This window comes from Podarcis raffonei, chromosome 2 (assembly GCF_027172205.1).
Source record: "Podarcis raffonei isolate rPodRaf1 chromosome 2, rPodRaf1.pri, whole genome shotgun sequence".
Taxonomy (NCBI): domain Eukaryota; kingdom Metazoa; phylum Chordata; class Lepidosauria; order Squamata; family Lacertidae; genus Podarcis; species Podarcis raffonei.
The window spans coordinates 96,204,602-96,231,888 of NC_070603.1; the positions used below are offsets into that span (position 1 = coordinate 96,204,602).

Here is a 27,287-nt window from a genome sequence, read left to right on the forward strand (position 1 = left end):
GAGGAGAAAGTGGGTTTCATCATCACTCATCTGCATGGGGAAGCTAAGTCGTGGCTGCGAACCTTGTTACGCGAAAATGACCCTGCCCTCAAAGATTCAAGCGCCTTTATTGGAGCCATGGACGCTTGCTTTAAATCAACGGTGGATGTGGATGTCGCTAGAAGGGAAATGCATGGATTGCGGCAAGGGAAAGCGACGGTGCGCCAGTATCATTCCCGCTTTTTTGGGTTAGTGAATGTGCTGGGCTGGCAGAAGGACTCAGCTGCCGTCAGGGATCTGTTCTGGGAGGGGCTGAATGGAGCAGTGAAAGATGAACTGGCGAGGGGGGAGAGACCCCAAAATACAACTGAAGTAGTCCAAAGGGCGCTCGCAATTGGGGTGCGCCTGGAAGAACGCCCGTGGAGCAGGGAGGAGGGGCGAAGAGCAAACACGTCAGTTAGAACGACTCCCTTCCTACCCAGAGAGACAGAGCGCGCTCAGTCCACGCCTCCTCTGATGAGGGGAGAGGAGCCAATGGAAATCGGAGGTGCAAGGGCTCAGACAGCAAGCAGAGCCCAAACACCAGGAGCAGTCAAGGCGAAGGCTCCTAGAGGGAGCAGGAAGTGTTACATCTGCGACAGTGCACTGCACATGGCCAAAGAGTGTCCCCAGAGGCTCCAGAAGCACACTGCAGCCTCAGCAACTGTTAAAGGAGCAATTCAGCAGGGAGTAGAGCAGCAGGGAAACGGCGACGCCTGGTTGGAGATGGAGGCACTGGGGCTCAACCAGGTGAGTCAGTGAAGCAGTCCCCAGAGATTTTGCAGCCCACAGACCCCCTCCCACCCAAACCAGTGGTGCAACTCACTGCATCGCTCCAGCTGCCCGATGGGCTCACCCTGGAGGTCCCTATTACCATTGACTCTGGTAGCAACGCAGACTTTGTAGGGTTGGACTTCGTCAAGCAGCATCGCATAGCACTCCTGCCAGCCACGACGCCCCTAAATGTTGTCACGGTAGATGGCAGGAAGATACTGGGAGGAGAGGTGGTACAGCAGACACCGCCTCTGGTGATGCAAATTGGGAACCACCGCGAAGTCATCAGTTTCAACGTCACCCACCTGTCGGACACGCCCATAGTGTTGGGCATGAGTTGGCTGGATAGGCACAGCCCGGCATTAGCGTGGTACCAGCGGCAATTGACCTTCTGCTCTTCCTACTGCGCAGCGCATTGCATCCAGACCTGCCAGGAAGAGGAGGGGCAAGAGGATGAACCGCAGCTACACCTAGGCATGGTGCAAGCGGTGCCCAACAAGTACAAGGCCTTTTTGGAAGTCTTCTGCGAGAAGGAAGCAGACAAGCTGCCTCCCCACAGACCCTACGACTGCAAGATTGACCTCCTGCCAGGGGCGACGCTGCCGACTGGGAGACTGTACTCCATGTCTGAAGACGAAATGCAGGAACTCAGGGAGTTCATAGATCGCAATTTGAAGCGGGGATTCATCCGGGAATCCAAAGCAGTGGGGGGCAGTCCCGTGTTTTTCGTGAAAAAGAGGGACACGCCCGAACGGAGGCTCATAGTGGATTATAGAATCATCAATTCCAGGACAAAGCCCACAGCATTCCCCATGCCCAAAATTGACGACCTGCTCGTGACGGTGAGGAAGGGACGGATCTTCACCAAGTTGGATCTACGAGGGGCCTACAACCTTATACGCATGTGGGAGGGCGACGAGTGGAAGACAGCCATGTTTACGCCTTTAGGAACCTATGAATACAGAGTCATGCCGTTTGGTCTCCAAAATGGATCCCATTGTTTCCAAGCTTTCATGCACCACGTGCTAGCGGGACTCCTCTACAAGAAGTGCGTCTGCTTCTTAGATGATATCCTGATCTTTTCGGACTCGCAGGAAGCGCACGAGGAGGACGTCAAGGAGGTCCTGCAGAGACTACGGGAGCACAGACTTTACGCCAAACTGGAGAAGTGCCAGTTCGACACGACAGAGGTGGATTTCCTGGGCTACAAGCTGTCAGACAAGGGACTTGCCATGGACAGCGCCAAGGTCCGCTCAGTGTTGGACTGGAAGAGCCCGCGCAACCGGAAGGAGGTCCAGAGGTTCGTCGGTTTCGCCAACTTTTATCGCAAGTTCATCAAGGGGTTCGCGAAGGAGACGGCGGCCATCACGGACACCCTCAGCTCCAAGAAGAAGAAGTTCACCTGGACGGACCAGGCGGAGCAGTCCTTTCGGAGGCTCAAGCGTCTCTTCGCGTCCGAAGAACAGCTGCTACACGTAAACCCCAGCAAACCGATGAGGGTTGAAACGGACGCCTCGGACAGAGCGGTGGGGGCGGTCCTGTTGCAGCAAGATCCGCAAGGGGACTGGAGACTGTGCGCATTCTACTCCAGGAAGCTCAGCACGTCGGAGCAGAACTACACCATCTGGGACAGGGAGTTGCTGGCCATTCATGCAGCCTTCAAGGCGTGGCGGCACTTCCTCGTCGGAGCCAGACACACAGTGCAGGTTCGCACGGACCACAAGAACCTGGAGTACTGGCGCACGGCGAAGTTCCTGAACCAGAGACACATCCGCTGGGCGGAGTTCTTTGCAGATTTCGATTTCCGGATAGAATACATCCCGGGAGACAACAACGTCATGGCGGATGCGCTATCCAGGAAGCCGCAGTATCTCGAGGAAGCGGCACCGGCAGCGGCCAAACACATTTTCGCACCAGAGGTGTGGGCGTGCGCTTCAGCCGCAGTGGACCTGGACGCAGTCCGTCGCGCGCTACAAGCGGATTCGTTTGCGCAATCCAAGATGGAGGAGGTGCGAAACGGCACAGCGAGGGACGACGAGTTCCAGATACGCGACGGACTACTCCTCCGCAAAGGGGCTCTCTACGTACCGGGAGACGACCTTCGCGCGAGAGTCTTGCAGCAGCTGCACGACGCGCCCAGCGCTGGGCACTTCGGCAAGGACAAGACGGCGGAATTAGTCACCAGGGACTTTTGGTGGCCCAAGGTGCGGGGAGAAGTTGCGGATTACGTTTCCAGGTGTGACATCTGCCAAAGGGCCAAGCCAGTACACAGGAAGCCGGCGGGTCTGCTGGAACCGCTGCAGACGCCGCTCGAACCATGGGAGAAAGTGGCCCTGGACTTTGTTACAGATCTGCCCAGTTCGCGCGGCAAAACAGCGGTACTCGTGGTCGTAGACCTCTTCACCAAGATGGCGCATTTCATTCCGTGCGCGAAGGTGGCCACAGCGGAACAGACCGCCAAGCTGTTCATAGACCACGTTTTCAAAGCTCACGGCCTGCCGCGGTCCATCCTGTCCGACCGGGGCCGCCAATTCATCTCGAACTTCTGGCAGAAGCTGCTGGGCATCCTGAACGTCAAGATCAACTTAGCGTCGGCGCAACACCCGCAGACCAACGGACAAGCGGAGAGGGTCAACGCCATCATGCAGCAGTACCTGCGATGCTACGCCAATCAACAGCCCTCGACCTGGGTGGACTACTACCGCTAGCCGAGTTTGCCTACAACAACACGAAGCACGGGTCTACAGGGGTGACACCGTTCTTCGCCAACAATGGGCGCCACCCCAGAACCTTCCCGGGGTTGGAGACCGAGGCAGAGGGGGAGCCACGGGGGGCAGAGCACTTAGCCGCAGAGTTACAGGAGGTCCATGAGCAGCTGCGAAGGCACTTGGAGCTCGCGAAACACGCCTACAAGATGCAGGCAGACAGGCACAGGAGGGTTGGGGAAGACATACAGGTAGGGGACTGGGTCTGGTTAGCAGCTCAGGCAGTGCCGGCCAGAACGCTAGCTAAGAGGAAGCTAGGACACAAGCAGCTGGGACCTTACCAGGTCGCGGCACAAATCAATCCAGTGGCCTACCGGTTGACACTCCCGGAGGGCTCCAGAATGCACCCAGTCTTTCACAGATCAGTGCTCACGCCTTACAAGGCGCCCCACAGGTTTCAGGCGCCAGGGACCGCACCAGCTCCACGTAGCCCATCGCCAACAGGGGAGGGACCACAGAGGGCGATGCCACTCAATGAGGTCACAGAGATTTTGGACTCCAGATGGGGGGAAGAGGGAGTTGAATATCTCCTCGCCAGGGAGGGTACTCCGGCCAGCGCCAACGAGTGGGTGCCGTGCTACGCCGTGGAGGAGCACTATCTCAAAGACGAGTTCCATTCGATCTTCCCACACAGACCCATGCCGGCGGAGTATTTCGACGACTGGCTTTTCACACCCACACTGTCAGCCAGCACGTTCCAAGGTTTTTCCTCAGATGAGGAGCCGACGCCGGGGATGAGCTCCCCGGAGGGGTCGTTCTCGGGGTTTGCCACGGACCGCTCCTATTGGTGGGACACTCAACCAGAAGTGGGGTGGAGCAGGGAACTGTGGAGGGGACCCTTGCACACAGACTCACCCGAGGGACCGGGTGGAGAAGTGGACATGGACGTGTGGGGGGAGGATCTTGGTTTTGAGCACGACAGCAGAGAAATGGAAGCAGAGGAAGTCGACGTCGACGAACCCATCGTGGGGGGGCCTGATCCCGCTGGCCGGTTGCACACCAGGGGGAGAGAACGGAAGCCAGCACTCACACCCCCAGCGCTGGAGCACCTGGAACCCACACCAGAAGAGGGGGAGGGGGGAAGGGGGGGCTTCGAGGGGGGGATGGATGTCAGAGGCTCAGGAGCAGAAGAGCAGGGGAGAGAGCAAATAGAGAGCGGAGGAGAGGAATCAGAGGGGAGCGTAGGGGAATATGACAGTGGACCGAGAGATTCCATGAGCTTCTCCAGCGAATCAGAAGATTCCCAGGAGGGGGCGCCTATGGTAAGGGCGAGGCGAATCCCAGAGGGGACGATCCATAAACAAGGAACCAGAGGGGAGTCCCAAAGGAGTAGCGGAGGAGTAGGGCCAGTTCCCCCACCAGAGCACAGTGGGGGGGAAGAGTCACGTGAGTCAGGACCAGCTTCTCCTCCATCGGGGAGTGGGGAGACGGAGGGAAGGCCAGGTCCAGCTAGCCTCCCCGAAAGGGGGAGCAGTGACACAAGTGTAACGGTCAGAAGGAAAGTGGGAGGCTGCGCGCGCGCACCAAGTTCAAATGTGGAGGAGCGCGGGGCAGCAGAAAACCCGGATTGGGAGCCAGGTCCTAAAGCCCGAAAGAGGGGGGGGGAGGAGTCGGGAGAATCAGCGTCAGAAGAATCTCGGAGGGCTGAGACTCCGACTAGCAGAAGGACCCAGAGAAAGAAGGAACAGAAGAAGAGGTGGAGTAAGGCTAGAATCTTAAGCTGGTGTCAGGGGGGAGGAGATTCAGATGGGACTTCTACGGTCTGATGGATAGATGTAGCGTTGCGCGCTGCGCGTCTGGAAATGAGACTGAACTTCAATAAAGACTTTTAAACTTGAGTAAGAAGCAGCGTTGGTCTTGTGTGAGCTGGGACCTTGGGCAGCGCTGACAACATGGAACACTGGGTAGATTGACTAGATGTTGCCTGCAAGCTATCTATAATTATGATTTCACACGCTTTGGATTGTATGCCTTGGAGGGTATGTCTCCAAGGTAGCCTCAGGACAGTCCTATAAGGTTAAATTAAAAATTGTGGTGTGTCTGTGTGTGTGTAATGAACTTCATGGCTGAGCTAGGATACGAGCCCAGGTTTTCCTGGTCCAAACCCAACACCTCACCCAGCACCACAACTTGGACTCAAGAAAGCAAGATGGTTGTGATATGAGGACTATTTCTGTGCTGACTGTGACCCCAAATCTATTATACTTTTCTAGTAAAAACCAACAAGAATGTCTCTGTTTATTTGTACAAACAACCCCATTGTTAACATTCTGATTTGGAGCTTCTGTTCCCCTTTCTGCCTTTTGGCTGAAGGCTGCTAGTTAACTGCACTTCCTCATTTTCATTTAACTGTCCAGCAAACCCTAATTATAGCCTCTCCTTATTAAAAAAAAAAAAAAGCCTACATCCAACTCTACACAATTTACAGTCTAATGGCCCTTACCTTGTTTGTTCAGCAGAGCTTATATAATGATTCCTGTGATTTTGATTTTTTTTTTTTTTTTTGGTGAAGCATAACTCTGGGATTTTACCTTTCCACTTTAAACTGTGAGTTTTACATTAATGTTTTATAACCTTGGGGTTCTAATCATAAAGTCATAAGGACTTTAATTGATTTGAAACTAGCCAGGCCCTGAAGTGTGTACATGTCAAATTGATTCAAATTGATCCAATGTGTTTAAATACAGCCCGTGTTAAGAAACTCATAGCATCTTGTGCTACCAGACAGAGGCCTACAGCGCTGTGCTAACATAATTATGTTGCCACCTAGGTACGCTAAATTATTGACTGGAACATATTTTTCTGTGTTTTGTTCTGGGAAGCCAGGAAAATTCACCTGGATGGCTAAGAAGATTGGAACACAATGCAGACAACAATTTCTGTGAACCGCCCTGAGACCTGCGGGTATAGGACGGTTTATTATTATTATTATTATTATTATTATTATTATTATTATTATTTCAGCAAGTGATAACTTCCCACAGTGCACATGCAGAGGCAGCTGTTAGGCAGATCATTCATCCATAATATCCATAACCAAGAGCCTGGATAGCTCAGTTGGTTAGAGCGTGGTGCTGATATTGCCAAGGTTACAGGTTTGATCCCCGTATGGGACAGCTGCATATTTCTGCATTGCAGGGTGTTGGACTAGATGATCCTCAAAACCCCTTCCAACGATACAATTCTATGATCCTAGCAATTAGTGAGGCTACGTTTGTGCCACTTCCACACCTGATCAGAAATTTGAGAATGGTACCATTCTCCCCACCACTTGGTAGAGCAATGTGGTGTTTAGAGATAGTGAACCTGCGGCACTCTGGATGTTGTTGGACTACAGCACCCATCACCCTTAACCAACGGCCATGCTGACTGGGGCTGATTTGTGTAGGAGTCCAACAACATCTGGAAGGTGAGCCACAGGATCCGTGTTGTTGATGTGATTGACCAGCAGTATAAACTGTATTTGTGGCTGCTCTCCTTCACCACTATTGTCATCTCTTTATGGCAGGGGTAATTTACTTGTGGCCATCCAGGTGTTGTTGGATTAAATCTCCCATCATCCTCGGCAATTGGCCATGCTGGCTGAGGCTGCAGGTCAGCCACCTATGCTTTAAGGTAACAATGAAGGTGTATACCTAGCCAAGTACTGTATTTTTTGCTCTATAAGACACACTTTTCCCCTCCTAAAAAGTAACGGGAAATGTGTGTGCGTCTTATGGAGCGAATGCAGGCGGGAGGCTCTGCTCAGCGCTCCCTTTAAAAAGCCGCGTGGAGCGTGTGTGCAGGTCTTGGGGGCTTTTCCCCGAGGAGGGAGAAGGGATGCCCTTCTTCCTCCTCGGGGAAAAGCCCCCAAGAGCCGCACACACTCTCCGCACGCTCTTTAAAGGGAGCGCGGCTCGTGGGGGAGCCTTCCTCCCGCTGCCCAGGAGTGGCTGTGCACGGCTATCCCATAAGCCAGGACAGCAAGAGGGATCAGTGCGCAGCGTTCCCGCTTGCTGTCCTGGCTTCTGGCTTAGCCCCGCGCAGCCTCTTCCGGGCAGGGGGAGCCTTCATCCCCCTGCCTGGGAGAAGCTGTGTGCAGCTATCCCATAAGCCGGGACAGCAAGAGGCTATCCCAGAAGCCAGATCCCTCTTGCTGTTCTGGCTTCTGGGATTCAGAATATTTTTTTTCTTGTTTTCCTCCTCCAAAAACTAAGTGCGTCTTATGGTCTGGTGCGTCTTATAGAGCGAAAAATACGGTAATAATATTTCAGTATGATGCTATGATCTGAAAAACAGGGCTTAAGTTGGCATAACTTTCAGGTGTGAACACCAGAGTAGCTAAAGAGATGTACCCCTAAAATTTTACCATTTCCCAGCCATGTGTCATGTTCCACCACCTTTTTTTTCCAGGGACCACCCTAGAGCTGGAACTGGAAAACAGCTTCCCAGAGGAGGAGGACCTTGCTTTCAGCCTCATAAGAACATAAGAAGAGCCTGCTGAATCTGGCCAATGGCCCGTCTAGTCCAGCCTCCTGTCCTCACAGCGGCCAACCAGATGCTTCTGGAAGCATGCAAGAGGAACACAAGCAGTGTCTTCAGTTTTAAGATGGGAGTGGGAAACCTCCAGCCCATGAGGTCTGTATTGTAGCTCTCAGTTTGAGTAAATGGCAGTTCAGGTTTTCTCCAGATTGACGTTTGCTCTGATTGAGCACTAAAGAACGGGTTTTCCATGGGAAAGGAGTCTCATGGATCCTCCATGCTTTCTAGGTGGGGAAAGCGGAACTGTGGATGAGACCCCAGTCTCTCTTTCTCAGCCTACTCCAAACTCACAGGTGGGAAGAACAATGTAGTCAACAGGAGCTTTTTTTGGAGGAAAGTGGAATTAAAAAAATACAATAGCCTTGGATTAGTTTTTTGTAGCTTAGCAAGTGCCAGATATTTTGGACTCGCATCTGTCCCAGCCCGCGGAGTTAATGATCAGGGAGGATGGCATCTGTAATCCAAAAACATCTGGGGAAAACCAGGTTAGGAAAGGCTGCCTTAGATGAGCAGAGCTTTCCTCGCCTCCTGACACCCCTGCCCCCAATTCCTGGAACTACTAATCTATGATCCCCAAGGACCCAGGCTTTGAAAAACCTTATTTCAAGAGTCGGCAACTTTGTACGTGTGTTATCGCGGAAATAATGCATATGCATTCCTTGCTGATGAATTGGTCTCTGAAGGTTGCGATAATCATGATATATTATGAGTATGCTCTGCGCCTTGAAAAAGAACCTTGCTTGGGATCTGGGAGACCTGAACCCCACACTTTTCCTTCCCAGGCTCGTCTCATGTTTCCTTCCCACCTGCCTTGGCTCTCTCTGTGTGTGCAGGTGTAGGATTGCCTCGCATTAAAAGCTGCATAGGCCCATTTATAATGGGGCTACCTTGCTCTTCAAAGCTAAGCAGCTGCTTTTTCTCTCCCCCCTCCACTTTTTTTTTGCTTGCAGTAATGGCTAGAGAAACTTGAGAAAGGCGCAGATGCTTTGCTCATTTGTTTTGGCTCTTGCAGCGAAATTGTCTAACAATTGGAGAGGGCCAAGCAGAGGTTAGGCGTAATGGCGCAGAGGGGACAGGATGATTTATCCGCAAAGTCAGCGCCGGGCAGAGGGATAGCTTTATCTCTGCAAGGCCCCACAGCTGGCTGATGGAGAGTTGCTCTTGTAGTCCCTGATAAGCATGCACACACGGCCTGCATAATTCTTTGGGAAAGCTCCTTTGTGGCTGAGCAGCCGATTTCTGCAAACTTTCTGCATGAGTAAGATAAAAGATAATGAGACTCCATACATTTCCTGGCAGGGTTTCCTTCCCAAATGGCCCCCTGTAACCTCCACATTGGAAACAGATTAGAGGTCTTAATATTCCCCCTTATCACAAGCAACACCCTGGGGGGAAAGTTGTGCCGGTCTCCCTGCTGCTGCTGCCGCCGCTGCCACCACCATTTGAGATTTGCTTGTAAGTGTGCACAGAGCTGCTTTAGGGATGCAAACTTTGTGTTGGTCGTGCATTCTACTGGGTAGTGTGGAAAAGTACTGTTCCGTACTGTTTTTAAGCGTGCGACTTGAACCGTAATGGAATTTAAAGAACTCCAAATCCATTAGCAACACAGGAAATTGTCTTTCAATACGGCATTTTTCCAAGGAAGAAGTTGTTATTAACATCAGCTATGAATCTGGGCTTAACAATTTAGCACCAAGAAGGTATTATTCATTGCAGGCAATAGGATGATCCTCTGGTGTTGACATTGGCGTTCGTTCTTTGGCACTCTTTTCTAAGCCTAAAAAATAAGAAGAACAAAGGACGTGCCATATATCAGGAATGGGCAGACTTCAGGCTGGATGGATCTTCTTTCTTTTTTACTAGAACCCCAAACTCCACCAATCAGAGTGAGGTATAAAACAGCTATAGTTAGGATCTAGACACATCGAAGAAGCAATTCATCTAAACGCGTTGTAAACTTATACAGGGAAATCCGATAGGCAAAGATGTGACTCCACAGCGCCTTCTGGTGTCACAGTGTTATTTTTAAAAATCACATCTACAACACATATAAAATGCTTTTTCTTTACCAATCTAGCTGAGTCCTTAGACACAAAGTTAAAACAAAAGAACAAGAAGCCCCTGAGCATACTCTCATCCAGAAAAAGGACTGAACTGAGCTTGCAGTCATTTCACAGAAAAGGTCACTCCTGGTTGGCCTTCCACATCTCAGTAGCCTGATTTAGGTGGGGGGAATTTTGTTGTTGCTGTTGTTGATAAGTTGGGCTTTGGAAACCCTCGCTGATCTCTTGCTAGATCCTGATGTACCTTCTGATCTGCCATGCATTAATTTCAATTGTCCTATTCTCAGGGGAATAGTATTAGCTGTCAGGGCTGCACAATATACCACCAGCGACGCATTTTGCCCTTCTTAGCTGATTAACAGTACCCCAAGTTTTGAGAATTCCAGGCAAGCAGTAAAAATATGGCATTTATTTATTAAGCCTGTGGTTCATGAGCTGCATTTCAGGTCTACTTTATTTATTTATAAGATTTCTTATCTTCTCTTTGCCATAAGGCAGGTTACACCAACAGAATATACAATTCTAAAAACACAGTATTAATAAATAAAAATACAGCGGTACCTCAGGTTACAGACGCTTCAGGTTACAGACTCCACTAACCCAGAAATAGTACCTCGGGTTAAGAACTTTGTTTCAGGATGAGAACAGAAATTGCGCGGTGGCAGCGGGAGGCCCCATTAGCTAAAGTGGTATCTCAGGTTAAGAACAGTTTCAGGTTAAGAACGGACCTCCAGAACAAATTAAGTTCTTAACCCGAGGTACCACTGTACCCCGATAAACTGCAGGAAATTAACTTGGAATAATTTCTCAGCCTGCCCAACACCAACATGTGACTGTCAGCAAAAGCTGCTTTATCTTTTGCAGGGCTTTGGGTTAAGCGGGGAAAAGAGCGAATCGGACCAGAGAGCAGGACCAGAATTGGCTGAGGACTCTTCAGGTCTTGAGGTTTTTTTTTTGTTAATGTGGTTTTTTGATTTTGCCACGTGGAACTCAAAGCTGCTTCTCCGGAGACTTTGCAATATGGCTGGTTCACTGCCAGGAGGCTGCCAAATGACTATTGATTTTCTAGCAGGGACTCTGAGTTGCAGGCAGGGAGAATTGCTCTTTAGCCCAACTGCCTGCGGTGAGTAAGAGAAAGTCAGCACTGTGTAATTTAAGGACGCCAACTTGCCTTGCCAAACGAGTGTGCGTTACACACTTGCAGGATGCTTTCAGTCGCAAGCGCACAGGTAGGAAGGTTGCATTGTTTCCCTGCAGTGATTATTTCACTACTCAGGGGCATGAATGAGCTTGGATAGGTGTGGGGAGGGAGAGACATGAAAGTTGGAGCCTGGAGAGAGGAAAAAGCTAGACGCTTGCGCTAAAGCAAAACAAAACAAAAACCACACACACAATAAAATCAGGGAAATTATTGCAGAGACCAATAAAAGGAGGGCAGGCCATCTCAAAAGGATTTCTTCCCTGCCAGCAGCAATCTTTGCCTTGCCCTTTGCCAGAGTTTTCTGTCACCTTCCTGGTCGTATACTTTCTCCAGCGCATTCCCTTTTCTTCATGTGAAGCTGGCGGTTGTGTAACTGTCTCACAGAGCTCTCTTGCATAAACTCAAGTGCCTGTTGCTATAACTACAATGCTTGTAAATCCAGCCTCGGCCTCGTGCAATTCTTCTTCTTCTTTTTTAGGCAGCTCTTGTGGGGAAGATGCAGACAGCTTTGTTTTGCTGCATGTTAATAAGCGGGGTGGCGCTTAATAAGCGGGTGGCGCTGTGGGTAAAAGCCTCAGCGCCTAGGGCTTGCCGATCGAAAGGTTGGCGGTTCGAATCCCCGCAGCGGGGTGCGCTCCCGCTGCTCGGTCCCAGCGCCTGCCAACCTAGCAGTTCGAAAGCACCCCCGGGTGCAAGTAGATAAATAGGGACCGCTTACTGGCGGGAAGGTAAACGGCGTTTCCGTGTGCTGCGCTGGCTCGCCAGATGCAGCTTGTCACGCTGGCCACGTGACCCGGAAGTGTCTCCGGACAGCGCTGGCCCCTGGCCTCTTAAGTGAGATGGGCGCACAACCCCAGAGTCTGTCAAGACTGGCCCGTATGGGCAGGGGTACCTTTACCTTTACCTTTAATAAGCGGGGAAGGGGGAACCCTCATGCAAAAATTCAAGTTTACCTGCATGCTTCAGAGGTATGCAGGGAGATGCTGGTACTGAATTTGCTTCCCTCTTTGCCCTTCTGAACCTGGAGGCGTTACTCCTACAATGCAAGGGTGATGGTGGCCAATCCACAGCAGAGTGACTTTAGCAACCTGCACAAAACGACACCAGGATAAATCTGAGCCATTGGAAAGGACCCTACCAATGATGCTTGGCACCACACACAATTCTTTAGCCAACCCTGGAAGACAACAGCAACCTCAGGAAAGTTATGTTCCCAGCGTAGATCGATCCTGCTCTGTTTGCGTAAGAGCTAGGGTGCCACAATGGGTAGGGCTCTGAAGATGCAAGGAACTCAAATTCACATCTCGCCTTGGCCACAAAGCTCACTTGCCCTTGGGAAAGTTCCTGACTTTCAAGCTAACCTACCTTCATAATTGAACTGTGGAACTTGCTCCTGCAGGAGTCACCGACCTGGACAGCTTTAAAAGAGGATTAGGCAAATTTGTGAAGGAGAAGGCCACTAACCATGTTGGCTATGTTGAAACCTCCAGAGCTGGAGGCAGTATATTTCTGAATATCAGGGGCTGGTAACCACAAGAGGTGCAAGTGCTGTTGCACTCTGGCCCTGCTCACAGGCTTCCCATAGACATCTGGATTCCTGCCATCGCAAGCATATGCTCTGAGCCATGATCTATCCCCGGGATAAAATGCTTCAGCCAGTCACAAAGGATCCAATTTCTCCAACTTTCTCCATACTTATCCTGTCTCATTTGGCACATTCCTTTCAATATAGTCAAAAGTGTAGAATGTTGACAGCTTTTGTTGGGGGGGGGGCAGAAGCTGCTGGGATATTCTTCGAAGCGATTTTATGACATTTCCCCTACTTTCCACTCTGAGTTTCTGTAGAGCTTGCTTTCCACATTTCCCTGAAATATACATGAGCAATTTAAGCTGTGCAATTCATCTAGAAAAAGGTCTGGAACTCGCCACGAACATCTCTCTCATTCTCTTAGAATGATATTGGCACCCACCTGAGAGGTGCTTGCAAGTTCTAGTTGAAGAAAAGCCCTGGATTTTATCCATAGAAGGACATCCCCGCATGGGTACAGGGACCTTGGAGCTTAGGTCATATTTGTCATTGACTTGATACTTCCATATCTGCTACCGCCTGCTTCCATTTCCTAGCAAGTGCATGTGTGATGGGCAAACCCTGCTGTTAGTTTAATGCTGAGACTCACCTATCTATACATTAAAACCAAGCCCCTACTTGGAAAGAAAACTAGCCAGCTTAGGATGACAGTTAGTTTATGATGTGGGAAATCCCAGGGGAGTTGGTGTGTGTGTGTGTGTGTGTGTGTGTGTGTGTGTGTGTCTGTGTGTCTGTGTGTATAAAATTCAGAATCCATATAACCTTGTGTAAAAAGTAGGCAATCAAGCCTACTCAAGTGAACAGGTTTGTGAATTTGGGGAGGGCAATAAGATCTGAAAGTTTTGCACAATCCACTTGGTCCAAGTGGAGTAGATTGTAAGAGATACCAGAGAAAACAGCATGAAATGAGTGCACTGTTCGTTGTTAAAGAAGACAGGGATGCAGTTCTCAGTCAAGGTTATATCCAACAGAGGTGCCCCATTAGTACATGGATTTCTGCCTGTGCTACAGGACTTCCTCACCTCCATAAAAAAAATCTGTTTGGGGCGTCCTCCCCCAACTTTCCAGAACAGATTTGGGAGGGAGATCACAGAGAGAGGAGAGAAGCCCTTGCCCTAACCGTGGTATAACATCCTGCTCCAAATTTGATGCCTGCGGAGTACAGTGGTACCTTGGGTTACATACGCTTCAGGTTACAGACTCCGCTAACCCAGAAATAGTGCATCAGGTTAAGAACTTTGCTTCAAGATGAGAACAGAAATCGTGCTCCGGCGGTGCGGCAGCAGCAGGAGGCCCCATTAACTAAAGTGTTGCTTCAGGTTAAGAACAGTTTCAGGTTAAGTACGGACCTCCGGAATGAATTAAGTACTTAACCTGAGGTACCACTGTACATCCAGATTCTCTTCAGCAGGGAGGTTTCATAGGATACAAACATAAACACAGTTTTAAAACATTATTTCTGAAAGTTAGAACAAATAACATGGCATCCAGTATGTTGGAAACACATGCTGCTGAACACAGAAAGGAAAGAACTTGAAAGCAAACGCAGAGAGAAGGATCTCAACCTTTCAGGATGGAGCACAGCTGAGCTGCTTGGTGTAAGAGCATGACGGGAGGGTGGCCCTATCTGTGCAGAAGGCTGGGAGAAACCTTGCGGGCAAAAGCTGAGTAACGAGGAAGCAAAATGCTCCTTTGCCAGGTGGCAGAGAGCCAGAGCTGTGGGCGCACGTGAGAATGTGGAAGGAGGCAGGCAGCAACCCACGCTGTCTGCACTTCAGATCTCTGAAAGGATCTCCCTGTGCCGACTGTTACACAGAGAAAAACACAAGGGGAGAATGTGAGAGAAAGAGCAGCAAAGAACATATGAGCACTGGCTGGAGCTTCACTGCCTGACAGCAGAGAAGTTGGCGGCAGTAGAGCATCTCCATCTGCAGCCGGGGCCTGCTGAGGGCACCCGGGTCCCCCGTATTTTTATTTCTGATATTGACAGGCCGCTTTTCACCATGCAAGGCCACCACAAAGTGGTTTGCAGAGCAATCAATGAAACAACCCAGCGATCAAATAATGTGGCGTCTAAAACAATAATAAAAAGAAACCACTGACAAAGAAAGGAAGAGAAACATAATACAGCTGACTTGAAATGCCTGCTGGAAAAGAAAGGTTACCTTCTGTGGGGAGATGAGACCACCTAAAGAGCACCAGAAGTATAAAGGTAAAGGTAAAGGGACCCCTAACCATTAGGTCCAGTCGTGCCCGACTCTGGGGTTGCGGCGCTCATCTCGCTTTATTGGCCGAGGGAGCCGGCATACAGCTTCCGGGTCATGGGCCAGCATGACTAAGCCACTTCTGGCAAACCAGAGCAGCGCATGGAAACGCCGTTTACCTTCCCGCCGGAGTGGTACCTATTTATCTACTTGCACTTTGAGGTGCTTTCGAACTGCTAGTTTGGCAGGAGCAGGGACCGAGCAACAGGAGCTCACCCCGTCGTGGGGATTCAAACCGCTGACCTTCTGATCGGCAAGCCCTAGGCTCTGAGTATAAATGGCAGCTAATTCACTCTACAGAAAATTTCAGAGGACTTTTTAGTTCTCCGGCAAGAACTAAACTAAACTTAGTACCTGCAAGATACTGAGTAAAAGCAGGGGATACTCAGGTGACCAGATTCATCTTGAGAGCATGGACCTAGAAATGGCAGCTACAATTAGAACCGTGGAAGGTGGCAGTGGACAGAAAACAGATCCTGATCTCTGAGGCTACTTTATAAACAGGCAGCTCTAACTTAACTGATTGTGTGCTGTTATTTCAGGGCTCTGTGTCCTCAATGGTCTATCCGTAGATGTTTTGGATTACAACTCTCATAAGCCACAGCCAGCTCAACCTCTCTGGGGTAGATGGACGTTGTAGTCCTAAACACCTGGAGGGTTGGGGAAAACTGGCCTAAGAGGTGACTCCACACAGGACTTGCAGTCAGGTTAAAGTGGACTGTGCAGTCCACCTTGCTGGATTTCTGTGGTGGAGATGGCTCAGAATGAATGGGACTTTCCTTCTCCCTAGAATGTTCCTCTAGTTGCTTCCTCTAGTTATACTTGGGGTGTATATTGGGTGCAGCTTTGAAATCTGTTTCATTTAAAAGCAAAAGCACATTCTGGGCTTTGATGCAAATAGATGTGAACAACATGGTGGTCAGAATTCCAGATAAACTCGACTAGATCTGTAGAAAATGGCGTCGGTGGGGGGGGTGGATTTCCAAAAATTGGCAAAATGTGTGGGGAAACCCAGACATATGGCAACCCATGTCGGAATTGAAGTCTTTCCTTTAAAATAGCTTACAAACTTCAATAGCTCAACAACTTTGCCCTCACCCCCAAAGCTCAACAACTTTTTGAAATATAGCAACCCTAAACTAGTCCCATTACCACAAAAGGTGCTGCCAAGACAAAAACGAGATAGAGGTTTCTTAATATAGTGGTGGAACTTTTTATATTTGTATCTAGCCTTTTAGTAAACCATTGTTTACTGGACCTGGGAATCATTTACCCACAGAGTCTCCATCTTAATCAGGGTTCGGTCTCAGTTTCTTTACTTTGCTCCAGCTCCTCATTGCATCCAGGCACTGGTTCAGGTCATGTGTAGCCTCTCCTGATTTAGATGTTACTGAGAAACAGAGGTGGGTGTCAGCACCATACTGCAGACAGCTCATCTCAGATCTCCTAATGACCATTCCCAGTGGCTCAGTATAGATGTTAAATGTTTATATCTGGTAAACTGCTGTAATATGTGTCCTATGATCAAGGGCACCTCTGATTTAGGATAGTAATTGCGATGAAAGACAACTGCAACAATAAGTACAGGCTTATTACGGCCTATTTCCTCAGCAAGGACAAACTGGCATAATGTTGCTGAAATCCCTGGTATCAATTTACACTGGAAAAGAATCCACTTTGTAATTTACAGCAGGGTACAGAGCTTGATTCTCAATCTGTTCTCTTGTGCCAAAATCCATTTACTTTGATGGGCCTTACATGAGGGCCTTTTGGGGTGGTTGTGAGTACTTTGAGAGTGGCACTAAAACCCCGTAGTCCCTTAATTTGGCTATAGACTAACTGTAAATAATCACATCCCAAAGCCTTGCTCCTACTTAATCTTTTAAATGATTCCTCTGGAGAAGGGCACGCTCAATTTAAATGCTAAATCTGTGAACTTCTAAGAGTCTTTCCATGGCTGAGTCCAGAGTGAGTTGCCAATAAATAATGCTGCAACAAATGCGAAAGTCTTTGCAGCCCCCTCTTCACTGTATCTAGAGGGTAAGTGTTTTGGGTATTGAATCATGTGCTCTGGGTATGAATTGCTTCACTTTGGCTGGTTTGTGACATGGGGGAAGACAGAAAGGGACAACCATAAGGTATCAGGAGACCCACATACTGAACTAAGTGCATGTTTGTGCATGCAATGGTGAAATGGTGGTGATTTTGGATCTGTTAATGTGAATTATTGTTAATATGAATTGTTGTTGTTAATGTGAATTGCTGCTGCTGCTGCTGTAGTTGTAATTAACCTCTTAGTAAAGTTCTGTTTAGGGATGCGGGTGGCGCTGTGGGTTTAACCACAGAGCCTAGGACTTGCCGATCAGAAGGTCGGCGGTTCGAATCCCTGCGATAGAGTGAGCTCCCATTGCTCGGTCCCTGCTCCTGCCAACCTAGCAGTTCAAAAGCACATCAAAGTGCAAGTAGATAAATAGGTACCGCTCTGGCAGGAAGGTAAACGGCGTTTCTGTGTGCTGCTCTGGTCGCCAGAAGCGGCTTAGTCATGCTGGCCACATGACCCGGAAGCTGTACGCCAGCTCCCTCGGCCAATAAAGCGAGATGAGCACCGCAACCCCAGAGTTGGTCACGACTGGACCTAATGGTCAGGGGTCCCTTTACCTTTACCTTTAAAGCTCTGTTTATCAGATATGGGGACCATTTACCCACAAAGTCTCTAGTTTAGTGAGACAGCCAGCCATGCCCAGTTCCATGATACTGCATTCCCCCCCCTGCACCAGTTAGTCAGCATTCCATGTCCACTGAGCATGTTCATTCCTCACTGGGCAAATTTTTGGAGCTCTCTCTCTCTCTCTCTCTCTCTCTCTCTCTCTCTCTCTCTCTCTCTCATTTTCTTTAACCTCATGAGTTCTCCCAAGCCTGCAGATACCTCCCCTCTTGTGTTTAGGTTATAAAAGGACCCACACTCACCTTTGGCCATTGACAATACAGTGGTACCTCAGGTTAAGAACTTAATTCATTCTGGAGGTCCGTTCTTAACCTGAAACTGTTCTTAACCTGAGACACCACTTTAGCTAATGGGACTTCCCGCTGCCGCCACAGCATGATTTCTGTCCTTATCCTGAAGCAAAGTTCTTAACCCGAGGTGCTATTTCTGGGTTAGCGGAGTCTGTAACCTGAAGCGTCTGTAACCTGAGGTACCACTGTAGAGGGGGTTATGATGATGACCAATTTCTAAAATGCTAGGTTTAGGCAACACATGTGTGCTCTAATTCTTCCCTCCTCCCACTCTCCTACACACACCTGTACACACACCCCCCCATAAAGTTTTTCCCAGGCCACCCCAACTTTTAAAACGGATTCACAAGCTTTGAACTCCACAGGGGTCTTGCGGCTAACAAAAAAAAAAATTATGTTTCTATGAGTCCCTGTACTTGCCACCTGTGAGATGCTGCAACTACTTTCCCCTAAGTATTAAACGTTCTTAATGGAGATGGGAGCTCCATACATGCTACTTATAAACATATGGAGCTCCCTTATACTGAGTCAGCTCACTAGCCCTTGTAGCCCAGGACTGCCTACTTGGACTGACTGTAGTTCTCCAGGGTCCCAGGCAAGTTTTGCAGGAAACCACAGATAAATTGGGCACAGTGGCCTCTTGAGATCCACAGCTTTGTTTGCTGTCCATCTTCACCGACGACAATTCTGCTTGTCGCCGCTCGACTAACTTGACCTTTTCCCTCGATACTGGGTTTGAGGAAGTCTTACCCATTGTAATATCTGCACTCATTCTTTATGGGTTTCCAGGGGTAAAGCCAAACCTATGGTCTGTGCAGCTACATGGTGACCATCCGTGACCTATGTCAAAAGACAAACTTGTGGCTGGCAGGGTTTGGGTTAAATTTTTGTTTGTTTCTGGATTTAATTCATTCCAGGGCTTATTATTGAACACTCCATTGTGGTTCCGTGGAATCATGATCGTATTATTCGTAGCATTGTTTCTATCTCTCTGCAATAACCATTTCTCCTCTCTGCGTCATTTTTCTTCTTCTTAAGTTGTGAACCATATGATGCCAAACAGGCAAGCCATCGTTTGTTTCTGTCTCTCAAATGTCTGTATTGTTTATTTGTATTTATTTGTATTTTTATTTAAAGCAACTTTGGGTGTGCTGTTTGTACCCTCCTGGTTTAGAGCTTTGATGTAAGTCAAGACAGGGTGTTACGAGATGGAGTGAAGCTTCACACCAGTAAAAAAAAATTCCTGGGCAAGACTCAACCGATGTATGACACATTGACGTCTGGGTTGCATATGCTGATGTGTGGAAATGTGGCAATAAGATTCCCTTCACTTGCAGCAGGGGGTTGAATTGGGGCTGGGTCTTCAGAGTCTTCCAGCTCTTTCTTCTTGCCACCCAGGCAGCCTTCTAAAACATCTTTTTCTGTATAGCGGCAGCCCAAGACCATTTGCTGCCTGAAGCAGAATTCAGATGTGCTTCCTACCCTGACCAACACTTTGTGTGTGTTTTTTTTAAAAATAATTATTATTAACCGACCAATCAAATCAAATCAAATCAAATCACATCACATAAATTCCGAATTACAAAGCCAAATTTTAAATTTTTGTTGAGGGGACCCATATTTCAAGTTCCGAAGGGGGATTCCGATCATCTTCTTGCTACTGCGTTGATATCCAAATCAGTCCAAATAAAATTCATAATTCTATCCAGTCTTATCTTGCTGTATCCACATCTCATCTTGTTCGTATATTTTTTCTTTTTTTCTTTATGATCTCTTCTGATAATCTCCTTAAGCAGATAAACACCAATTATAATTATAATCCTGTGTGAATTTTTCTGTTCGTCCAATCCTCATATCGAGATGATTTCCATATATCATCGCATTCATAAATAACATCGCTCTTTCCATCATTAATCTTGCAAAACTGTCGCTCTTAAGTCCCTCTGAGGAGTCTCACCCACAATATAAAAACAGCTCTATTTCTCCTCTCCTCCCAGACTTAAGTCCTCCGACAGAACTTGCCAACATGGCGACGGTATTTTTAACTGCGTCATTCCAAAGCTCTTATGCTTTCCACAGTCTTCTTAAAACATGCTTTGGTTAGAAAATTTATCTTCACACAGTCATAAATCCACTGCTTAAGCCATTAAAACGACATTTCTGACTTGTGTGTGTGGGGGGGGGTTTCTTGGTTAATCACATAGAGGAAAAAAAGGAAAGTTTTTTCCCCCTCCCCCATCCAGTCCCATTGCCATACCGAGCCTTGGCGTATCTTCTCATAATTTAATCTTGTTCCTCCGACCCATCTTGTTTATCAGAGATCTCTTCAGTTAGCAGTCTTTACTCCCCCTCCTTCCTTGAAATATGTGCTTTCGCTTCCTCCTAATTGTTTCTTTTCAAGTTCTTGCAGCTAGAGACGCGGATCAGAGACAGCGTCCAGGAGCACCGAGATCCAAGGGAGGGCATTCTGCCTAGTGCCCCCATCCCCACAAATTCGGGGGTGGTATAGGGCACAGCAGGCAAGGGCAGCCCCCCCACAACTTTGGGGGGGTATGGAGGCTATTTACTCCCATCACAGCCTCCCAATTACCTCGTGTGGGTCGGAGAGATGTTATTGTCAGCCATCTTCTGATGCGCCCCTAGTGGCCCCTCCTGACCAACACTTTGTTGTATCATTCAGATATGAATTCCAACCCTTGTCTGCTATATGTGTGTGTAATTTGTGGGGGGTTGTGGAAATGAGCAAGGCCAAGAGAGGTTTCCCTCTGAGGCAGGGGAAACCCCAGTTGGGAAGAGGTTCTACAGGGTCTGACACATTCTGCTTGACGCTTCATTAAATTAAGGTCCCTGATGTTTAATTAATATGCTTAGACAAATGTCCTCAGTGTTAATAACTCAGGTAACAGATTGGATTGGGATTGCTTGGGATGTTGCTTTGTTTTTCCCTCCTCCCCCTGTCCTACTTTTGTTTTATACATTATTTGCTAAGAAAGGGCCAAGGGGGTCCTTCTCAGAGCTGGTCCTTCTGGTTGAGGTGTCCAGGAGGATGCCTGTGCCACACCACTGTAATTTGCTTTGAGGTTCTAGAAAGTGCTTTTAAACTAAGTTTTTTTATTTTAAAAAAATGCTTTAGTGTATTACATGGAATGTTTTACATTTGGTGGATATCAAGATAGTGGCCATAACTGTGGTTGCCTATCCAGTTGGCAAGGTAAGAGGGGGCCCAGGACACCATCCTGCCACAGGCTCCAAAAGTCTGTCCCAGGTCCATCAACAAATGCTGGGTACAGAATAATGACTGCAGGATTTGTGCGTGCGCAGAAAATACATTTAAAATTAAGAAGCAGTATGCCTCTGAGCTTATGCTCAGCTCAAATTTTCAACACCAGAACTATGGTGGCCAGTTAAGCATTGCCAAAAAAAGGATTTGCATCACCAAAATGAAAAGATGACATCAACTGCTGTAACCATTCTCAAATGGCAATTTATATACAGACAAGCAAATTTTAAAATTATTTAAAAAAAGGTAAAGGTAAAGGACCAGTCGTGAACGACTCTGGGGTTGCACCACTCAACTCGCTTCTAAGCCGCTTCTGGCACAATGGAACACTGAAACCAGAGCAGGCATGGAAACGCCGTTTAACTTCCTGCCGAGCCGTACCTATTTATCTACTTGCACTTTTTGCTGTGCTTTCGAACTGCTAGGTTGGCAGGAGCAGGGACCGAGCAATGGGAGCTCACCCTGTCACGCGGATTTGAACCACCGACCTTCCGATCGGCAAGCCCAAGAGGCTCAGTGGTTTAGACCACAGCGCCACCCGCATCCCTTTAAAAAAATTAAAAATGATTACTATAATTTAAATACAGTACAATAAACACAATACACCTTGCTTACTGGGGTGACTTGTGCATTGGCTCAGTCTGCTGACCCGGTGCTGCTAACGCCTGACGAACAACTTCAAGGCTCCTGCTCTCCCTTGTTATGGTTCCTTATCTTCAAACAAGACTTCAAATAGAGGTCACCTTCAAAAGGGGACTGGCAGTCCTTCAAAAAATAGAAGACTGCCTTCTTTTCTATAAAGTAGGACACATGGCCACCCTAATCAGAAAGGAGCTCATATTCCTGGTTTCTTGCCAAGCTCTTTTGTTTTAGCAGCCCAATTTAGAGAAGAAGAAGAACCTTTGTATGCTTACTATTGTTAAATGACTGGGATCTGAGAAGGCCTTGCTGAATCACTCAGAGACATGCCAGCCAATCCCTCATCTGCACTCTGCTCATCTCTGATTCTGTCTTGGCTTAAGATTACCCTGCATATCAAGCTAGAAAATAGGTTTCCTTAGATGGGTCCATGCCACAACAAGGCTGCAAACCTGTGAGCCGGCACCTGAAGCTGACTCTTTAACAGCAGTAAGGAACGGGTGACACAAGCCCTATGCAGGTGTTCTCCATGTGTAGACCCTGTGTGTGCAGAAGGGGCAGCAGGTCACACTACTGGCCCCATCTCCTAAGTGGGATAGACAAATGCATCAATTTTGGTTTCTCTCACTTTCTCATTTTTCCCAATCTTAAATTCAGTTCTCCACTTTTTCACATCAGTTTGTGATTATTATTATTATTATTTAAATCCTCTGGGAAATTCATCTGGGAATTTCTCCTAAGGTACACACAATTTTGCCTGGTGTACACATCATTGCAAAGCAATTTCCCCAATATGATGCTTTTTTGCATATTATTTTCATTAATATGTGCATTTGTATGGACACATGCATTTTGTACACATCACCTGGATGGAGAGCTGCAATGGCAGAATTGCAAGTGCAAATAGCAAAGGGTGGCTGTGTTTGGGTTCCCGTATTGTTTCAGAAAGTGCAAATTTGGTACATTCACCTTTGAATGTGAACTGAATCGAATTTCTTTCCCATCCCTACCTCCTAGATGTCCACGAATCTGCACAGGAAAAGTCTGTGTGTGGGCAGCTGCTTATTACCCTTGCCTGATCAAGGATCCTTCTCCCATGGAAGTCTCTATGTGAGTGCACAAGCTTTCCATTTGCAGGCAGTACATGGTGTTAAGAGCCAGTGTGGTGTAGTGGTTAAGAGCGGTAGTCTCGTAATCTGGGGAACTGGGTTTGCGTCTCTGCTCCTCCACATGCAGCTGCTGGGTGACCTTGGGCCAGTCACACTTCTCTGAAGTCTCTCAGCCCCACTCACCTCACAGAGTGTTTGTTGTGGGGGAGGAAGGGAAAGGAGAATGTTAGCCGCTTTGAGACTCCTGAAGGGGAGTGAAAGGCGGGATATCAAATCCAAACTCTTCTTCTCCCTTCTCCATTGCTTAGCCTCTACACGTGGAAAATGTCCAAAAGGGGCTACTGTTTAGCACTGAGCTACAGCAAGCTTTGCCTGCTAATTGCTGCACTTCCAACTTCTTTTATAGGGACAGGCAAGCCTATTAATTTTATTTTATTGGCCCTTTGGCAACCCTACATTTCAGGAAGTTGTGGAAGAGGCCGGGTGCTGACTGCCCTGTGCATGGACATTGTACACACATTTCAAAACGTGACACATGAAATGGATTGACGAATGCAAAACAGCCATCCCAAACGAGCGTGTGTGAACCGGAGGCAAGTTGATGTTAAATATAGCAGCTGTTAGTTTTATTCTTTTCTGTCTCCTTACACTTTGGAGATCATCTCCTCAATCAGAGGCACTTAAAGCAATCTTTGACAATTCATTCACATTCTACTCTTCGCTCGAGGGAAAATAGAATTACTAATAAAAAGGCTTCGCGTGATTGCATTTGTAATAGGATACAATTTGGATCCCACTTTCTGGAGTGGGGGGTAAAGACTAAGAAAAGTACATAGCGCATAAAGTTGCATTTTATGCAGAGAAATGCACAACGGCAGCGAGCCCATAAAGCATTGAGTTTTGTGATTCATTAAACGTTTATTCCATGTCTCTAAAAACACCCTTTGAATACATAATTGCAGACAGATTTGATGTGGTAAATGATGGGGGGGGGGTGTTAGATAGGAAACTGCCTTGCAGCAAGTCAAGACTGCCATTCCTTCCAGCTCAGCACTGTCTACATTGGCCATGTCCGTTTGTAATGATAAGCCAAACTTTCAGGTTTACCATGTTTTGTCAGGAACAAGGAGTGTGCTGTCACTTCCACAACTGGTGTGAGCTAGGAAAACAAACCAGGAAACCTTGGCTTCCTGTTACATCTAACCAGGTTTTCGTTCCCTAACAAGGGGGTGTCATTGGTGTTGTTCATGATTATGGTAGGTAATCATGTGCTTTTGTATGGTAAACCGCCCTGTGATCTTCGGGCATAGGGTGGTATAGAAATTTAATGAAAAAGAGGAAGAGGAAGATCACCACCAAGGCAGCAACAAACCATGGCTTCTGTTGGCTAGCAAACATGGCTTGTTAGGAAACGAAAGAGCACAACCTGTGGTTTGAATGTAACGCCAGGAATCTAATGCTAGGAAGCCAAAGCTTTGTGGCTTGTTTCTCCCATTTTCTCCAGTGGAAAGGCAAACCTTTCTCTCTCCAGCTGTTACATCCCCTCAGACTCACTCCTCCCTCCACCCCAAGATCTGGCCCTCCTCAAGGTCCATCAACCAGTTGTTGTTGTTGTTTAGTCGTTTAGTCGTGTCCGACTCTTCGTGACCCCATGGACCAGAGCACACCAGGCACTCCTGTCTTCCACTGCCTCCTGCAGTTTGGTCAAACTCATGCTGGTAGCTTTGAGAACACTGTCCAACCATCTCGTCCTCTGTCGTCCCCTTCTCCTTGTGCCCTCAATCTTTCCCAACATCAGTGTCTTTTCTAGGGAGTCTTCTCATGAGGTGGCCAAAGTATTGGAGCCTCAGCTTCAGGATCTGTCCTTCCAGTGAGCACTCAGGACTGCTTTCCTTCAGAATGGATACGTTTGTTCTTCTTGCAGTCCATGGGACTCTCAAGAGTTTCCTCCAGCACCATAATTCAAAAGCATCAATTCTTCGGCGATCAGCCTTCTTTATGGTCCAGCTTTCACTTCCATACATCACTACTGGGTAAACCATAGCTTTAACTATATCAACCAGAGCCAGGCACACAAAAATGGCTAGGCCACAGATGGTGACAAAAGACAGAGACAGTCTCTCTGACCTTATGCATAGCTCAGGATTTGTTTTCAGGATCACAACCAGGGTAGCCAGTTATGCACTGTCAAAATTGAGGAGTTGCAGCACTCAACTCTAAGGTCTGCACTAGGAGAGAGGAAGATCCATGCCTGCAGGTTCCTATCTATATCCAAAGGTATATATATTCATCATGCTGCAATCTGCTCTTTTAAACTGGGAATGCCAGGAATTGATATTGGGACCTTTTGCAGGCAAAGCAGCTGCTTTATCACTCAGCTATGGTTCCTCCCCAGTCAGGATTACTATGGTCTGTGCAGCATTTAGGGCATATCACACACTACCTGTTACGTACTGCACTTGGAAATATTGCAAGATTGACCTTTATGGTGGCGAAAACATAAACTCACTAGCAAGCTAAACAAGCCTACATCCTTTCCAATATTCAGTAAACGTTCAGATCGAACCTTGAAACAGGGCTGTTGTTCTACTGTCCAGCAGTCAGCTGATTGATAGTTGTAGAAAGCTAGATAATTGGAAATAGAATCCCACATTTACTCAATGTGAGTAAGTATTCAATGGAAAATTATAAAAGATAGCAAGAATGTAGCAAACAGCTTGGATGATTTTCCAAGGAAAGCTGGAAGAATGAATACGCCCTTCCTTGCTACACTATATATTGTTATGTGCTGCAGTGGGAAGCTATAAGCCTACTGTAATTCCTGGATCCAGAAAGTGTTAAAATCTAAGGAAGGATTTTCATGTTGTTGGACTAGCCGGACGAGCTTCTTGATAATGGCCCTCTAAATTTGGGTTGTTAAGGTAACAAAGGAAGTGGTTGTGTGCCAGGTGGCAAATGTATGGGCCCCTCAACTTGTTGGTGGGGATTTAGAAAAGAGCTGAGTTGTGTGTGTGGAAGCTAGAAGCTGGAGGAAGAAACAGGCTGAAGCCTGTGATGGAAAGACATGCCTGATTTTTGCTTGCATCCAAGGCTATGGATGAAGCAATATCCTATTGGGGTGTTAATGCTGTGAGCCCCTTCATCATAGGCTCAGGTTGTATGCACATGCAAATAAACCATATATCATAGACACCACAGTCTCTGCTACTATTCCTAATTCCAAAGGAAACACGAACCCTGGGTAAAGTGTCTGAAACCCCTGGGATCTTGCACCACTTGAAGATTGGAGTGGTGTACAACAATATACCTCAACTTTTGCAGAATAGTAAAAGCAATGCCCTCTGGTCAAATCCACCTGGGCACCTTGTTAGTTGAAAGCACTGCTTGCCACGTAGGCAGCTAAAAGCTTATTATTGTTATTATTTAAAAAGCATGCAGCTAAAGTCACTCACAGAGGCTTTGTCGTGTGTTTGCACCCTTTGTACTTCTTCCTTGGTGGCTGACAAAACACTTCTGGCAACAGCTTTGTTCAGACGCGCTTTCTGCCAGCTGGCCTGCGTACAAGGCCCGATCCTGTCCCCGTTGAACTCACAGCGAGCACCGTCTTCTCGGATGCGATGGAGCCAGAGTCAGGCTCTTTGTTTGCCACTTGGATTTACGAGAGTGCAGGTCAAGTGAAAAGGCCACAGTTCAAAGGTCAAGAGGAACACTAAGAGCTACATTGTGTACTCATTTCACAAACAGAATGGGCCCTCAAAGCGATAAGCAGCGAAATGTCTCCTGCTGTGGTGCTTTGTTCCTAAAGTAAATGTGCCATAGTAATAACTCCACACACACCCAAGACATTTTTAGATAGTAGTTGCCACTTAGGGTTTTTCTTTCCCTGTTCCTGTATTTAGATTAAGATGTGCAAAAGAGATGAAGCGAAGTAGGTTTGAGTCTGGTCAGTGGCTTGACAGCGAACCAGCTGGGAATCCCATGTATTCTGCCTCAAGTTCCATTATGGGAAAAAGGCAGGATATAGGTGGACAAAAGAACTAGGGTTGCCAT

General features: G+C 47.7%; 2 long non-coding RNA genes across 2 annotated transcripts; one reads left to right on the plus strand and one right to left on the minus strand.

Annotated features, from left to right (window-relative positions):
- The first annotated feature begins 5,447 nt into the window (after positions 1–5,447).
- On the plus strand, positions 5,448–10,295 carry LOC128408463 (uncharacterized). Its single transcript, XR_008329097.1, has 4 exons — positions 5,448–5,573; positions 6,380–6,461; positions 7,950–9,607; positions 10,156–10,295. It is a non-coding gene; the product is annotated as an uncharacterized LOC128408463 (long non-coding RNA).
- Positions 9,659–26,870, minus strand: LOC128408464 (uncharacterized). Its single transcript, XR_008329098.1, has 3 exons — positions 26,690–26,870; positions 12,296–12,430; positions 9,659–9,855 (listed from the first exon to the last, which is right to left on the minus strand). It is a non-coding gene; the product is annotated as an uncharacterized LOC128408464 (long non-coding RNA).
- Between the last annotated feature and the right edge of the window lie 417 nt (positions 26,871–27,287).